The 16,417-nt window shown below is 34.2% G+C and overlaps 1 protein-coding gene across 1 annotated transcript in view; it reads left to right on the top strand.

Moving 5' to 3' along the window:
* The window catches only part of LOC129750555 (homeobox protein 5), a 57,041-nt gene that overhangs the window by 36,542 nt on the left and 4,082 nt on the right, over window positions 1–16,417 (top strand). The gene's annotated exons all lie outside the window — the stretch shown is intronic.

Below are 16,417 nucleotides of genomic sequence, written 5' to 3'. Positions count from 1 at the left end.
GAACCTTAATTTAAGAAAAAATTTGTTTATTTATGCTTTCTTCATTAAAAAGGAAAATCAATGCATAGTTTTTCACTTTGCAGATATTTATTTTTTATTTTTGCAAGCCCCAGTAATCAGTTTATATCACCCACAATGTATTCGAATAAATGTTGATGGTGGTGCCTAAGTCCAGGGGCAAAAATATTCAAATAAAATTTAGATTTTTATTTCTATACTTCCTGCGAAAACTGGTATCCCAAATCTTCTATGATCATCTTATGAGTAAATTTTCTTCAGGTCTACATTATTTTCCACAATCTTGGGATGTTTAATTTTTTTTATGGACATGTCCCGATTACCCCACGATTAGTGGGCCAAAGAATATTTTGTTAAAATGTGGCACCGCCCGAAACGGTTTAAATTCATGTTATTTCTTTTTTCGCCAAAATCATTTTGAATGAATTCTTGACTACATATCAAAATTTTAGACATTTCTCATCATTATTTGTAGCGATGTCAAACAACATTTTTCTTAGTATGAAATTTGGCAATTATATGATGCTTCAAAAAACAATTATTTAAATTTATTCAAGCAACCTGATGTTAATTTTTTTTTTGGCAATAAATCAAGGAACGTTAAGGTAAGGAGAAAAAGAATGTGAAGATTGCATGATATTCGGATCACAAAAATTTTTCCCATTTGCGTCCCGATTTACCTCCATGTTCCTATTCACCCCATTTATCAGTTCATAATTGAGTTGAAAAAAACAAATTTGAAGTACAAGTTTAGTTGATTTTGGCATTTTTTTCAATAAAAAAACTTGTTTTTATTTTTTTTAAAATTAGACTCAGGATTTCAAATGAAGATGATTTTCAATTGAATAAAGTATTTATAAATAAAGTATTCATATAAATATATGAATGAATTTGCAAGAATCCGATTTGAACCACAAGATTTTAATCTATTAATTTGACTTTTGAAAGTTTGATTTATTTTGAAGTCTTTCTTGAAAAAACTTCTTCTATGCTCAAATCAAATTTGCAAAATTCAACATTTTTTTGAGCAAATTCAGCGAATATTTGATTTCGACAAATTGATTAAACATTCTTGATAATTCTTAAAAATTAATGAGAGCCAAAGATCCAAAACTGTTAATAGATTTTTTTGTTAATTTCGTAAAAATTGACTGTTTTTAAGTGATCTTCGATATTGAACTTTCAAGTATGATGAAAATGTGTTGAGTTTTTAAGTAATCATTTTATTATTCCTCCGAATTGTTCAGAAATTTTACACAGCCGGGTGATAAAAAAATCAATTTCAAGAACAAGGCGAGTACTTTTTACGCATTGCGTTTTATACGACAATTTTCGACCAAAATACAATCTTTGAACCGCAATAACTTTTAAGTTTCAAATCCAATCGAGTTACAGTCTTCGGGTGAAATATTTGTCTCAACTTAGGCTTTAAGAAAATTAACCATAAAAAACAATCAGCTAGTGATGAAAAAGTTATTGATGAAAAACCAGTATTTTTCGTTCCTTCCGGGCAAAATACCTCAAAATTTTATTCACGTTTGAGACTTAAGCAACCCCTCCCTATGGTCAGATCTTCCTGAAACTTGGCATGAGACATTCTGGTAAGCTAATAAATAATTTTGACTTGGAGCGAGTGAGATTTATCATGTTTCATTCTTCCTATACTATGATAAGTGTACTACGGTTCGTCAAATTATTAAAAACTCCAAAAATTTCAGTTATGGTAAAGTAGCCATTACTTCTTCAATTTTCAACCGATTTTGATAAATAAGCACTTGAAATCTTTGTTTTAAATTGACATTCAAGCGCAAAAGAAAATCGGATTTTTTAAATGCTAGCATCGAGTTTAAAACTTTCGTTGAAACAAAATTTTCTCTAAAAAAAAATGCGTTTTTTATAATTTTTTTTTCTCATAAAGTCACTAATATCAACAATACTGTTGGTCAAACGCAAAAACAATGTTCAGATGATCGATAGAAAACTTATTCACCTTCAATATGCAAAAGAGGGATTTCAAATTACTGTTATTCCGTCCGAGATATTTTAATCTAAGTACAAGAACTTTTTTAATTAATTCGAAATTTCATATTTGGAGCATAACTCAAAAATGGTTCTACTGAGATTTTTTTGAATTTCATTTTCGGATTCAGCGCCCGATTTTACATTAAAATTGTTCGTCAGTTAAACAAGTTCACGATTTTTTTTTTAAATTTTGTAAACTAGTGTTATCAACAGTTTTGGTGTAAACTTTGGGTACCGTGATTTTGAGATTTATAATCCATTGATTACGATATATTCCATACAAAAAACTGTCCAAAAAAGAATATTGGGCGATAATGAACCATATTTTCAAATCGGTCCAACCGATCGACCGCGCCAAAAGATTTTGATGACACTGTGCCGTGTACTTGATCAAACATATTTGCATATTTTGGACAAATTTCAAGTATTTTCAATGAAAAATGTAAAAAATAAAAAGCATTTTGAGAAGTGATCTCAAATTTTCAATATTCAAGAGAATAGCTTTTTTCAGTTATAGTATACTCTACAAATTTTGTAAAGTGTTAGTTGAATAGTTGAACTAGATTTTGTGAAAATTTCCTGAAAACTATTAACAAAGACTGGTCAAAGTTCGTAGGGAGTGTGCTGCTTCACAGGATTTTATTTATTTTTTTTTTGAACGCAACTGTATATTGCCCCTTCTTTTAACATGTATTTATTATCTGTAAGCCTTTGAGGGACAACAATATATTTATAAATTTCGAAGATATTGTATAATTTTCAACTTTTCCAGAACAGAAGTTATTCGAAGGTTTTCGTGATACTTAACACTTCGTTGATTTCCATTGTTTCAAAACCAACCTTTCCCAGATTTAGTGTATGACGTCCTCACGTCAAAGCCCGAGCCAGAAGCTTAAAACCGTTTGTATTTTCTCATTGTGTGCAGTTAATGGCTTTTCCGAGTGGGTTCCTTTTCTGATTTGTTTTTCATATCCTTTTACATGTTTGGTGTTCCGGTTTAGGTTTCTTTCCAGATCGTAACTTTACAATGATTAAATCTACGTCAATTTCTGCCATGAGATTTTTTAAAAAGCTGTAAAATTTGTTTTTGAATAATTCTGTAGCATTTCATGATTTTTTTTCCAATTTTAAAAAAAAATAACATTCTAGTGTCTTTTATTTTATCATCCCGTCATCTTCTTTTCTGGACCTCAGTCCAACGAGCGAGAAAGAAGGGAAAAACTTTCGCCTCCGCTTAATTGAATCCGGAAACATTAAATTACCTTGCCCAGCAGCTATTCGACCACCATTCAGTAAAATAAGTTGGAAAAAACCCTCAAGTTACGCTCGTTAGCACTTTTCTTAATCCCCCACCACCTCACTCTAGAAAGTTAGAAAATAATATTTTAATGAAAATGGCAATCCAATAGCGTCCGTACTCCAACCAAAAACACCCTCAGAGCCACCAGAGGGAAAGTTTTCATCCCTGTATCCGAAGGCTACCGATTGGATGATAAGTTAATTGAAGATTAATCACTGGCGTCCCGATGTTGAACCGCATAAATTCATACTTTCCTCGAGAGGGACCAAGCGAGAAATAAAAACCTCACAGAGAAAGAGACCGAGAAACATAATTTGCCTGCCTTCCTTCCTTTCACAAACGGAGGAAATCAGATGCAAAGAACCAGTGATTTCACGGCTCATGACCATCAGCATTTGAGCACATATACCCCGAGGGATTGTTTGGGAAGCATAAGTTGAAACCTAGCCGAAAAAAGCGACCAAATAATCGATCTCTCCCAGAGCCCAGTGAAATGATGCCGGCGAAAAACTCGTAGGAAAATATTCATTACGATCCTGGGGGAGCGATAACATCATCGGATTAAATCAATTTCCTCCAACCACACGCTTGGTACTCGACGAGGAGTGACGACGACGGTAAGAAGTGGAAAAATGCTTCGAGAGAAAAAAATAAAACCAGGAAAAAAGACATCAAAGTCGGAAAAACGTCAACTGCAGACTCCTACTTCGTCCTCCTTCTCCGTCTTTTGGAAAATCTCTGCGTGCGTCACTGCATGCAAGGGGTGAAAAATGAGGGGGCGGTCGTTCGTCGGCGCAATCGTTTCTTTATTTGGCATGTTGTTCAATCTTGATCGCTCTCCCTGACCGTCTCCTAGTTTTTCAACGATTGGATGCTGGCTGAGGTTTTCTGCTCCAGGAACAATCAGTCTCGAGTAGTTTGCTGCACGAATGTATGGGTCGATTTTTTTCCTCGCCTGATGATTGTTTTCATTTCGTAACTGATTGTTTGGTTGATGAAATTTCTGAAAAAAAAAATACAAGAAAAGAATGGATTTTTCATATAGAAAAACCAAGAGTCAAAATTGAAAAACATCATTTCGATAAACTATGACTAGTGAGTTGTGGTGTGTTAACATGTAATCACTAATAATTTTTGGCTTTCTTACAGAAAGGCATAGCGAACGGTCAGTTGGGGATATCATTAATAAGGGGCCAAGACCCCACTTTATACATATATACCAATAGACTCAGCTCGACGAGTTACGAAGATGTCCGTGGATTTGTATGTTCCATTGAAACGTTCCTACCACCCTTTCTCCTATGCTAGGTTTTACGATTTTGATGAATTTAGTTTAAAAAAATTGGATTTCTTTTTCTGTAGGTCATATCTTAAAAACGAAAAAAAACAAACTTTGGCTTATGTTGGCTCCAAAAAAGGTAGCCAATTGCTTAGCAGCAGTAGCCAGCAATCGCTAAATTAATTACGGAAGCGATCGAAAATTTGACAAAAAGTTCATCAAACAACCGAGGATCGATCCCATGCTATCTATCATGAGAGTTTAGGTAGCTAACCCTTTGACCACTAGTGAGCGTCGAGAAACGTGGCTCTCAAACTTAAATATTTTGAAATATTTTGATAGTTAATTAACTTGTTGAATATCAGTTCGCTTATCCTCCAAAAAAAACGTACTGGCCATCTATTTTTTATATTGAGTTTAGTAATTTTTGCTTTTGATTATCTTTAATCATAATCTTTTTCTTAGATTAATCATATATAATTCGGAAATAAGGAATCCATTATTGTTTCATATATTTCCAAAGATAATTTACACTCTTTAAGGAAGCCTCCAATCCACTGTTAATTGTGTTAAATCGGATTTTTTTTCCATGCATACACATATTAAACTTTGCAAATAAGAGGTTTTTATGTACATGCTTTTTTTTAGATGAAACAAAAGCTGGAGTAGAACTTATGTGAAATGGATTAAATTGAAATATTTGTTCAAAACACCAAATTTTGGATATTGAATTCCAATGATCTTACTTCGTCAGTACCGCATTTGTTTGAGAAAATCTGCATGTAGACCTTGTGCCTTATTTCATACATTTTAAATGGTTTTCCCCCCAATTTAATTTCAAACTACGAACTTAAGAAATTTTTAGAGAGAGTTTATTCGTTCTCAAGACATGTTTTATCAATCAATTCAAATATCAGTAAAAGGAACTGTTTGATACATTTCCTGCAAGCTATCCTATGTATCCCCTCTACTGTATTCAACCAAACAGTTAGCTTGACTCGCGTTTTTTTTCAAGACATATTCTCACTTTGTTTTTTTTTATTTCAAGCTGTCCAAGAAACATTTTCTCACTTTTTTGGTATTCAACTTTTCAATTTCAGAATGATATTTCTGATATTTCAATTCTAGAATGCTAAACGTATTTACTCGATGCGTTATCTTGACTCGCTAAGTATTGTATATTTCTATCTCAAGCTGACCTCTAAATCTGCTTTATAACTAATTTGTTCGTTCAAGTCACTTGAAATTTTGAAGACATACTTAAGTCTTAAGCCCTAAATACTTCCGATAAGATTCAAAATCCGTTCTTATCTCAAACTGGCCTTCCAACTCGCTTAGTTTTCAATGAGATGAAATACATAAACTGTCCTCTCAACTTACCTTACAACTTCAAGCTGTCCTCCCAACTCGCTTGAAATTTTTATCGATTTCTTCAGACTCCTCTAAACTCGGCTTTGAAATTCAAGCTTTCCTCTCAACCCGCTTGAATTTTTTGTTGATTTCTTAAGGCTGTCCTCTCAACACGCCTTTCAAATTCAAGCTGTTCCCCAACTCGTTTAAAATTTCTATTCATTTATTCAGATTGTCCTCTCAACTTACCTTTCAAATTCAGAGTCGTGCTTTCAACTCGCTTGAATTTTTTTTTTTGCTTTGTTCAGGCTGTCCTCTAAACTTGCCTTTAAAATTCAAGCTGTCTTCTCAACTCGCTTGACATATTCATCAATTTGTTCAGGCTGCCCTCTCTACTCGGCTTTCAATTTCAAGCTTTCCTCTCAATTTGCATGACATTTTTATCGATTTATTCAAGTTGTCCTCTCAACCCGCCTTTAAAATTGAAGCTGTCCTCTCAACTCACTTGAATTTTTTTCGTTTTCTTCAGACCTCTCAACTCGTATTTCAAATTCCAAGTCGTCCTTTAAACTTGCTTGAAATTTTTATTGCTTTATTCAGGCTGTCCTCTCAACTCGCCTGTCAAATTCAAGCTGTCTTCTCAACTCGCTTGAAACTTTTATCGATTTGTTCAGACTGCCCGTTCTACTTGCCTTTCAATTTTACCTATCCTTTCAACCCGCTTGAAAATTTTATAGATTTGTTTAGGCTGTCCTCTCAAATCGCCTCTAAAATTCAAGCTGTCCTCTCAACTGGCTTAAAATTTTTATTGTTTTCTTCAGACTGTCCTCTCCACTTGCCTTTTAAATTCCAAGCTGTCCTCTCAACTCACTTGATTTTTTTATCGTTTTCCTCAGACTGTCCTCTCAATTCCCTTTCAAATTCCAAGCTGTCCTTCCAAATCGCTTGAAATTTTTTCCGATATGTTCAGGTTGTCCTCTCAATTTGCCTCTAAAATTTCAAGCTGTCCTCTCAAGTCGTTTAATTTTTTTAAGATTTTTTTAAGGATGTCCTCTCAACTTGCCTTCAATTTAAAGTTGTCCTTTAACTCGCTAGAAATTTTAATCGATTTGTTCAGACTGTCTTCTCAACTCCCCTTCCACTTTCACGCTGACTCGCTTGAAATTGTGAACATAATCAAGCTGACCTTACGACTCGCTTAATGTTTCATTTTTGTTCTTTTCTTTTAAGCTCTCTTGTCAGCGGGCTTGAAAATAAGGCTGAATTAATTTTTCCTTCGATTCCAGATTTGGCATTATTTTGTAACCCACTCGTTCCCAAAAACTGGTTATTTATCACAAATGACATATTTCCTTCCACTTTGACCAAAAAAACTTCCGAAAATCCTTCAGCAACGTTGCTTTTTCATAAACAACTTAAAACAAAATGGATTGATTGATTGATCTTTGATGACAATAATCTTAACGTGTAGCGCGTTTATTTTTCTTTTTTCACAGTGGTCCAATTCCGAAAAAAAAACCTGGAAAAGTATGTTTTCGACATTTTTGGTTCGGAAACTTACTAAAATTTTTATATTATCATAACATTTCTGAAAATAGCTAATTATTTGCATACTTACTTCAAAAGATTTTTTTTACGTTTCATTGTAAGAACTTGAAAATTTTCAATAACTCAATTAGGTGTTCCCAGAATTAAAATTGTCTAACAGTTTGCTGCAAAATGTCCCATATCCTTGAAAGATTTATAAAAGCTTAAAATCGTCTTAAATTTAACACTTATTAAATTAAATCAAATCAGACTGACATACATAACTTCCAGATCTGGTGCTGAACATTTCATAATTTTCTTTTAATAAACTGTATTATTTTCCGACTAGTAAGTGAATATAAAAATTTAATGTTCGATGAGGCTTTTATAACAAACAGTTAAAATAAATAAACAATTTTGCCCATATTCATAAAAAAAATTTAAAAAATAGGTATTGATGAGTTTTTTTTTATAAATTAACCATCATGTTCTCTGTAGATGGTTGTTCTTATCACCAAACACTTCAAGTCAAAATTGTCAATGAGAAAAAAAACAGAATATATTTTTCATATTTTTACTCATTTATTGTTTTTCCATATTGCGTATCCATAAAATATCAGAATATCAGAATAAAATTATCAAAATGACTTTTTCGTTGTAGAATGTATCTTGAAAGAGATTGAATACTTATGATTTTGATTGTAAGTTTAATTACAAAATAACAAATTCTTCATAAAGTCATTTTGAAAACATAATTCAGCAAAAAATTACAAATTTAATGTAAAATTCAAGTTAGTTGCTAATAAAAATGCGACTTATTTTTTTAAATCATTTATAGGGTTTTAATTATGTAAATGATTTTCGATTAAAAATATTCTCTGTTATCATCCTAGAAACGAACTGCAGGAAATTCCATATTTTTGTGTATTGTATAAAATTGCAGTTGCAGTTTTTTCAAGAGCCAAATTTCAAACTAAAATCTAAAACTTTGAATGAGTTTACAAGAATCAGATCTGAACCACCACATTTTAATCTATTACTTTTACTTTTGAAAATTTAATGTATTTTGAAAGGTTTCTTTCTACTTTATACGAAAATCTTTTTATGTAAAGAACTTAGAATTGCATAATCTAATAGTATAAAAAATTCTTTTATATTTTAATGATTCGTGCCTTGATTAGGCAAAAATATTATAGTAAAAACCCGTCACTCTAATATCTTCTTAAGAAACCGTATAGTTAAACCGTATAGTTAAACCGTATAGATTCTCCTTCATTCATTAAAAATGAAATTTTAAAGTTTATATGGAAATTTTGGGTAGCTTTACCCTTACTGAAGCTGGAGCCGATGAACAAATCTTCCTATACATTTAAATAAAAACCTTCGAAGATAAATTGCATGCCATGTTTCATACATTATACAATCATTTTAAAATATAAACCATTTAAAAATTGCTCTATTCTCGTATTCGTTTTTGTATATGGGAAAAAAATTCCCATGTCAATAATCTCAAACCATAAGGATCTACTTGAGTGAAATCCACTTGCCCTAATAGCTCTCTCTGGCTTAGGCGTAATCCAATCAAAAGGCATTAACAGCAGTATAAAACATCTTGTTCTCCCCGGAGACCAATCGTCGTCATCGTCGTTGGCAAATCTCAAATCTCCGTGCGATCATTAAATTTACATTTCTATCCTGTGTATGATGCCGGAAATGTCGAAATCACAATAGAAAGAACGCAGTTCCAGAGCAACAACCTAAGTGTGGAGAACAAGCACGCAAACAAATAAATAAACAAACAAATAGGAGCCGAGGCACGCTTTCCGGATAATCCTGGCCGGGTTGTTTAGCATTCGGCAGAACCACCCGCAAGCACCCTCAGCGAGATTGAATTAAGCCTGCATGTTGTCTTTATTTAATAAGGGTGGGAAATTGAGCCTGGAGGCGTCAAACCGCAACCAACTCCCGCTTTCTTTTTCTCGCTTACAATCGAATTCTTTCTATTCAAAGGGGATGCAATATGCTGCATATCACAGTAGCCTATTGGTACTTCTTGTAGTTTTGAGCGATTTAAAATCAAACTTCATCTTTTGAGCTGGAAGCTGACAAGCAAATTGTTGGCATTCTTCACAGAGTGTGGTATGTTTAAGATGTGGAAAAATGTTTAACGTTAACAAATCAACGAGAGGGGTCGGCTCTCTTCTCTATGATTGTGGATCACGTGCCGGAAATGTTTCTGAAATTTCAATAGAAATGTTGATTCATTCCAGAATCTCATGAAAAATTTGTTTGAATTTTTTTTAGGATAATTTAGTTGTTTGACCAATATTTAAAAAATTATAAAGGATTTTTTTTCTTAGTGTCTGTACTTTTTTATCATTGAAATTAGATCTGATTTTTTTCTTTTCAGAAATTGTATGACTGACGTAATTTTTCGAAGATTTATGATTCCTTAAAATTAAATTCTGCTAACTAGCAGCTGTTCTTAAATAAGTGGATGCCAAATAGATCCTCATAGTCCAGCCACTTGATGCATACAGAAAATGGCACCCCCTTCTGTAGTTATTATTGGTATCACATCAACACCACCGGGAGACAAATTCCCACATATTTGTCACACACGTGTCGGCAAAATCTGTTCCTGACATGTGATAGGGTCTGGCGACAGAACTCTCATTTTGCTATCTTTGGTTCTGTTCGTTTGAATCGACCATACACTATACATGTTTGAAACCTAAAATTATCTACCGTTAAATGAGTACCGTCTCCTATCGGGGATGCCAAATAAATTATAAAGCAAATAGGAAAGCTAATTTATTTTGATTTCTTATTGGTTTGAAAGATTTGGCATTTAAGAAGAGAAATTCTAAATCTATCTGTTTTGCAGAAAATATAAATCAAAATTTAGACAAGACAAGACATTCTATTCACATTTTTTTTTTTTGCAAAACGGCTTCTCAGCTAGACAATGTCGCCACCGGGTAGCACTGCTTCAATTTTTTTAAAAATTAAATTTTTCATCAAGATAGCCCTTGCGGGTTTGTTTGTATGCTTTGACAACGCGAAACCTAGTGAATTCGTAAAAAAAAGAGTGGATATGAATTCGAAATGCTTTTGTAAACCGCATGACGATATTCGGTTATCTGAACTCTGGTGAACTTTGGATGGTGTCTGGACAGTGACTCTTCTTGGCGGAAATCCAAGATCGATTATGGAATTCAGAAGCGGTTCAAAAGGAACAGTACTTTTTTAAGCAAATCTCATCTTAGGTGATATTTTAAACCTGAAAGTCTGATACTCTGCAAAATTCATTCAGTAGACTTGAATCCAGCCTGTGAATCCGACATGCCCAAGTTTATTCTTGGAGAATGACTATCGGAGGTTGCACCTCAAATTATTCGGAACATGACACGCATCGTGCAGTTTAACTTGGATCAAGAATTATCCCGAAGCATATAAATGTTATAAATTCATGTGTAGTATCTTAAACTGAACGGAAAAATTGTTGGATAAATTCGTTGCAGTTCCTATTTTTCTGAGAATTTATATATCGTATAAAAATGTAGGTACCGTAAACTGTCAACCATAATGTCTATTTATCTCTAGGAAGAATTCTCCTATTCCCTTGTCGAGTCAAAAACTCCCTGAAGGACCGTGGGAGATAATCCAAGTAGATTTTTTGTCCGTCTCTGGTTGTGGATCCTGAGAACTACTAGTTCTTGTTGACACATACTCGAGATACCTTTTCGGTGGTGGAGGTACCAAATATCGACGCTAAATCTACGAACCTTGCACTTTGTCGGATATTTTATACGTGGGGTCTTCCGTTAATAATACAGACCGATAACGGACCTCCCTTCCAGGGGCGGGAATTTGTCACCTACTGGGAGGATAAAGGAGTAAAGGTGAGAAAATCGATTCCGTTAAGACCTCAATCGAATGTGGAGTCGAAAGGCAAAACCAGGGGATTATAAAGGCATTGGCAGCAGCAAAACATGAGAAAGTAAATTGGAAAGTGGTCTTAAGGAATTACGTGCACACACATAATACGCTTAAACTAGGCTTGCCAGACACTTTCAGAAAAAAGCGGGACATTTAACGACAAAAAAGCGGGACACAGTCGAGAAATGCGGGACATTTAAAAAACTCTTTAACCCTTTAATGCATAGTGTTGTTTTAAAACAACACTAATTGAAATCCAAATATCTCGGAAACGCGTAAATATTTTTGAATGATATATTCACAAAAAATATTAAAGAGATTAAAAGAAATCAGCCCATGGTATTTTTATCACGATATTTCAATGTATGTGTAAGATATCGAACAGTATCGAAATATGCGGAAAATATGCGAAAATTAAATTTATTAATTTTTTGGAAAAAAGTAGTTTTTGGAAAATTGCTTTTATTTCTTCAGATTTGCAAATACTAACAAACTTTTTAATCTCAATCAATCACAAATACTTTTCTGCACCCAATTAACAAGGCTTTGAAGAAATAAGCAAAATCGTATTGAAATGCACTTAGAATTTCAAAAATTATTTTTCAACTTTGATGGGCCATAACTTTTATAATACTCAAAATAACGACTTAAAACCTGTTGAGTATTTCTATTCGAGTTAAAATATTATTATTTGACTAAAGAAATTACTGCAATTCTCATTTAAAAAAGTCATGCATTAAAGGGTTAAAAACAGCTTAATTGTATTGCCAAACTTATACGTATACCATCAGCCAAAGTTATTCATAGAAAGTACCCTTTTTAATTTTTTATCGCAGATTGTTTTTGCTCAATTTTTGTTACATAACTTCTATTTACACGTTTTTTCCATAAACAAGGTTATTTTCCACGGTTCTCGCAAATTACCACGCTATTCGAGAGAAATATTTCAAATCGTACATGTCCTACGACGGCTTAGATATCGCGTAAAAACCTGTGTGCAATAACAAATATATTTCAAATTTGTTTTAAAAATTTTAAAACCCAAGAAGAATGCGCATCTTTATATACTTTGGACAATTGAGTCGAGAAAGATACAACACCTTACATACAATGAAAGGCAATTTAATTCAAATTCTGCGTAAAATTTAGATTTATAATCATTTGGAAGCAACTAGCAACTTAAACAATATTTTCTTCATACCAAATTTATTTGCATTGGTTGAACGTTCTCCGAAAACGCTTAACTGAATCAGAATTTTACGGTAACTTAAGGGTTTTTAGGTATTGTTTTATGTTAACTCTGAAAAATTGATACTTATTTTGAGAATGAAAACGAATTCGACAATTTGTTTGTGTTATGTTGCTTATTTTGAGAAAAAAGACGTATTAGATAGGCTTTTGTGTTTAACCAATGAATTAAAATTGAGGATAAAGTTTGATTTTTTACAATATAAGTCAGTGAACTTTCTAAAAGTTTTTCACGACAAAAGCGGGACATTTTGAAGAAAAAGCTGGACAGCGGGACATGTCCCGCTTTTGCGGGACGGATGGCAACCCTAGCTTAAACCACATTCTCGACTGGGAATAACGCCCTCCAACTCAAACGTCAAATCCGTATTGCTGTACGGGTGTGAAACTTGGTGCACATATGCGGTGACGACGCGAAAACTGCAAGTTTTTGTGAATCGCTGCCTGCGGAACATCATCCGCGCTTGGTGGCCTGGCAACTGGATCTCAAACGTTGAACTTCATCGCCGGTGTCATCAAAAGGCGCTAGAAATCGAGATTCGGGAACGTAAGTGGAGATGGATTGGGCACACGCTGCGAAGAGATGAAAACGAGATTTGCAGAGAGGCGCTTGACTGGAATCCAGACGGGCATCGAAGAAGAGGCAGGCCCAAAAGCTCGTGGCGGCGAAGTCTAGCCGCTGAAATCCGCACAGTTGACGAGAACCTCGGCTGGCAGCAAGTGAAGACGCTGGCTCCGGATCGCCAGCAGTGGAGATCTTTTATCTCAGCCCTATGCGCCGGTCAATCGGCGCTGGACCCTTAGGTAGGTAGGTAGGTAATAACGCCCTCCGAGTTATTAGTTGGTTGGCGGTACAGAGGAGTATTTCCAAGCCTTTGGGAGTCAAAAAATTCTTCTGTAGATAGAGAAAAAATTCAAGACATCGACATGGAATCTAAACATGTGAGCAAAAAATATGCCGATCATCGCCGAGGGGCGAAGGAATCCCTAATTGGCCCTGGAGATATCGTGTTTATGATCGTTCCTAGGAAAACTAAGACGGATCAAACTTTTTCTAGTGAACGTTATACCGTACTATCTAGTAGTGGAGCGCAAGTGGTTATTCAAAGCGACAGGGGTGTGAAATTCCGTCGTTGCGTCGATGATGTCAAGTTGGCGACAAGCGCAGAGATTCAAATCGAAAGTGACTTACCAGACGAACAATCACAAAACGTAGATTTGCAAATGGGGTACGATGACAGCCCTCCAGCAACTAGTAGTTCGCGTTCCTTTTTGCCACCTGGTAGTGTTTTCAAACCGCCTGATTCCGAGGTTGTCGATGTCAACACTTCGGGAGCTGCATCTATCAGACCACAAAGAAATATCAGGAAACCCGAAAAGCTTCGTGACATGTTTTTATATTCGGTGTTCCATAGATGGGGTCCTGATGCCTGGAAATTGAGAGCAATTAGAAAATCTAACAGCAATCGAAAATGCTTTTTTTACGTTGCTATTCTTTTCAAGTACTTGCCCTTTATTGCACTGTATGGTATCCTCATTTATTTACTTACCTATCGACTAACCGGAAAGAAGCAGATTATCGACAAATGATTAAACTTGAATATCATTTATATAATAAAATACTGTTTACTTTTTGAATTTCTACTAAATTTCTCATTTATTTATTGCTAAAGTTGCTAACTGGTTGTGTTTTAATAAGAATCGATTCAATTTCTGAAATGTCAACCAGAGGTGTCAGGTGTCCTGATTTTTCAGGATTTGTCCTGATTTTCGAGAGGCTGTCCTGATTTTTCAAAAACGTCTGAATTGTCCTGATTTTTGAAAAATGATCTTTAAAATGTCCTGATTTGTCCTGATTTTTTAAAATATATATAAATTATAATTAATTTCATTCTAAATGGTGACATAATCAAACAAATCTTAGATAAAATAGTTTAACAAGTTTAACAGACAATCATTCTTGGTTAAAATGATATTAAAATAGTGTTAACTTCAGGTCATCCAAGGTTCTTCTAGCTTTAGTTGCATAATTTGAGGCTCCTTCAGCACCAGTATTTAGCCTTTAGTTATGCAATCTAAGCAGAGCTGCATGTTATTTTCATCAATTTAGTGGTGTCCTGAAAAATCCTGATTTTTTTCATCGCGGTGTCCTGATTTTTGTCAAAACCACCTGGCACCCCTGATGTCAACAGGTCTCATCGCAGGGATGCCAGGTTGTTTCCAAAAAAATCAGAACAACATAAAGAATTTTTTAGGACTTTTCAGAACATCTCAAATTGCATAAATAAAGGTGAAATACTGTTACTGTAGATGCCATATTTCATGCACAGAGGTGACCATAATCTTGACTGGTCTGCAGTTTAGATGAAAAAAAAAACACCATTTCAATCTTAACCAAAAATTACTTTTGTTTTAATTATTCAGTTTAGTTTATTTGATATCCTGCTAATATTAGCATAAATTCAAATACCGTTAAGAATTTTTTTTTTAAATCAGGACAATTCAGCACATTTAGAAATTTCAAAAATTGGGATAAATCAGGACAGGACAATTTAAAAACATTAGGACAAAACGTGATTTATCGGCACACCTGGCACCTCTGGAAAGGTGCCGATCGATTCTAGTAAAATCCAAGGTTCTTAGATACACTAAGTTCTCCGACTTTCACAGTAAGTAGGCGAGGAGTGAGCGGGGCTCTCAATGAGTTTGTTTATTTTTTGCTCAGCTTTTTTGGGGTTTGTTGGTAAACAAACTTCATGAGTTCCGTATAGTTGCATAGCCAACATAGCCAAAATGGCTGAATCGGGAATTCGTTATTCGGGAACACCTCCTGAATATATACTCACCTTGGTAAAATCGATGAAATTTTAAGAAATGTCAGATTGCCTCATCGATCAACATTTTCGCATGCATGCTAACAAAAGATCACCCAAAAAAGGGTTAGAATACACAACATTAGTATGTAAATGTTATCATTAGGTAATCATTGCACATCGGCATTGAGGCAGGCATTTAACAGAGCGTCGGTAATGTTAATATAAGGTAGTGCTTTTATTTTAATGGAATTTAGTAGCAATGTTAATGATAATAAAAAAAATAAAAAAAAAAACAGACAAGTTTAAGTCAGAGTAGGGGCGGGGACGAATGTAGAGAATATTGATAGATATGGAAACGTAATCAGAGTTAATAATTCGAATGAACTATTGTAAGATAGATTAGGTAATCTAAAATTAAATTGTAACGTTAAGTCTTGATCTTAGGGTCCACCCTGGTACATTGAGCGAGTACTTAACGTTATAGTTAATAAGAGAATAAAAGAAAAAGCTTCGAATGAGCATCGAGCTCTTCATAAGTCGAGAGAATGGGAAAAAGAGTTTCGGAAAATCTTGTAGGCGGCTACGATGAGTTGAAGAGTCAGTCTATTGAGAAAGCTCTTGAGTGAAGCGTGTTACCAGTAACCAGTAGTGCAGGAATGGATTCGAGCGAAGAGAATCTGGTCGGTCCGATCAGCCACGACATAGATCTCGAAAAGTGATTTTTATTGTACCCTTTTACCCCTATTAAGATTTTGTCATTTTATGAAATAATTCCGTTATATCTCATTTGAATGTTGATCGATTTTAACATAGTTAACATAAAATTGAAACTTCAAAATGCATACAACAACTCTCAAAATTTTATATCGATTGAGATATTCATTTTTGTATAAGAATTAATCCTTTCAAAAAATT

Source organism: Uranotaenia lowii, chromosome 3, assembly GCF_029784155.1.
Source record: "Uranotaenia lowii strain MFRU-FL chromosome 3, ASM2978415v1, whole genome shotgun sequence".
Taxonomy (NCBI): domain Eukaryota; kingdom Metazoa; phylum Arthropoda; class Insecta; order Diptera; family Culicidae; genus Uranotaenia; species Uranotaenia lowii.
Note: the sequence above shows the minus strand (reverse complement) of the source record. Positions and strands in the feature narration are given on the sequence as shown.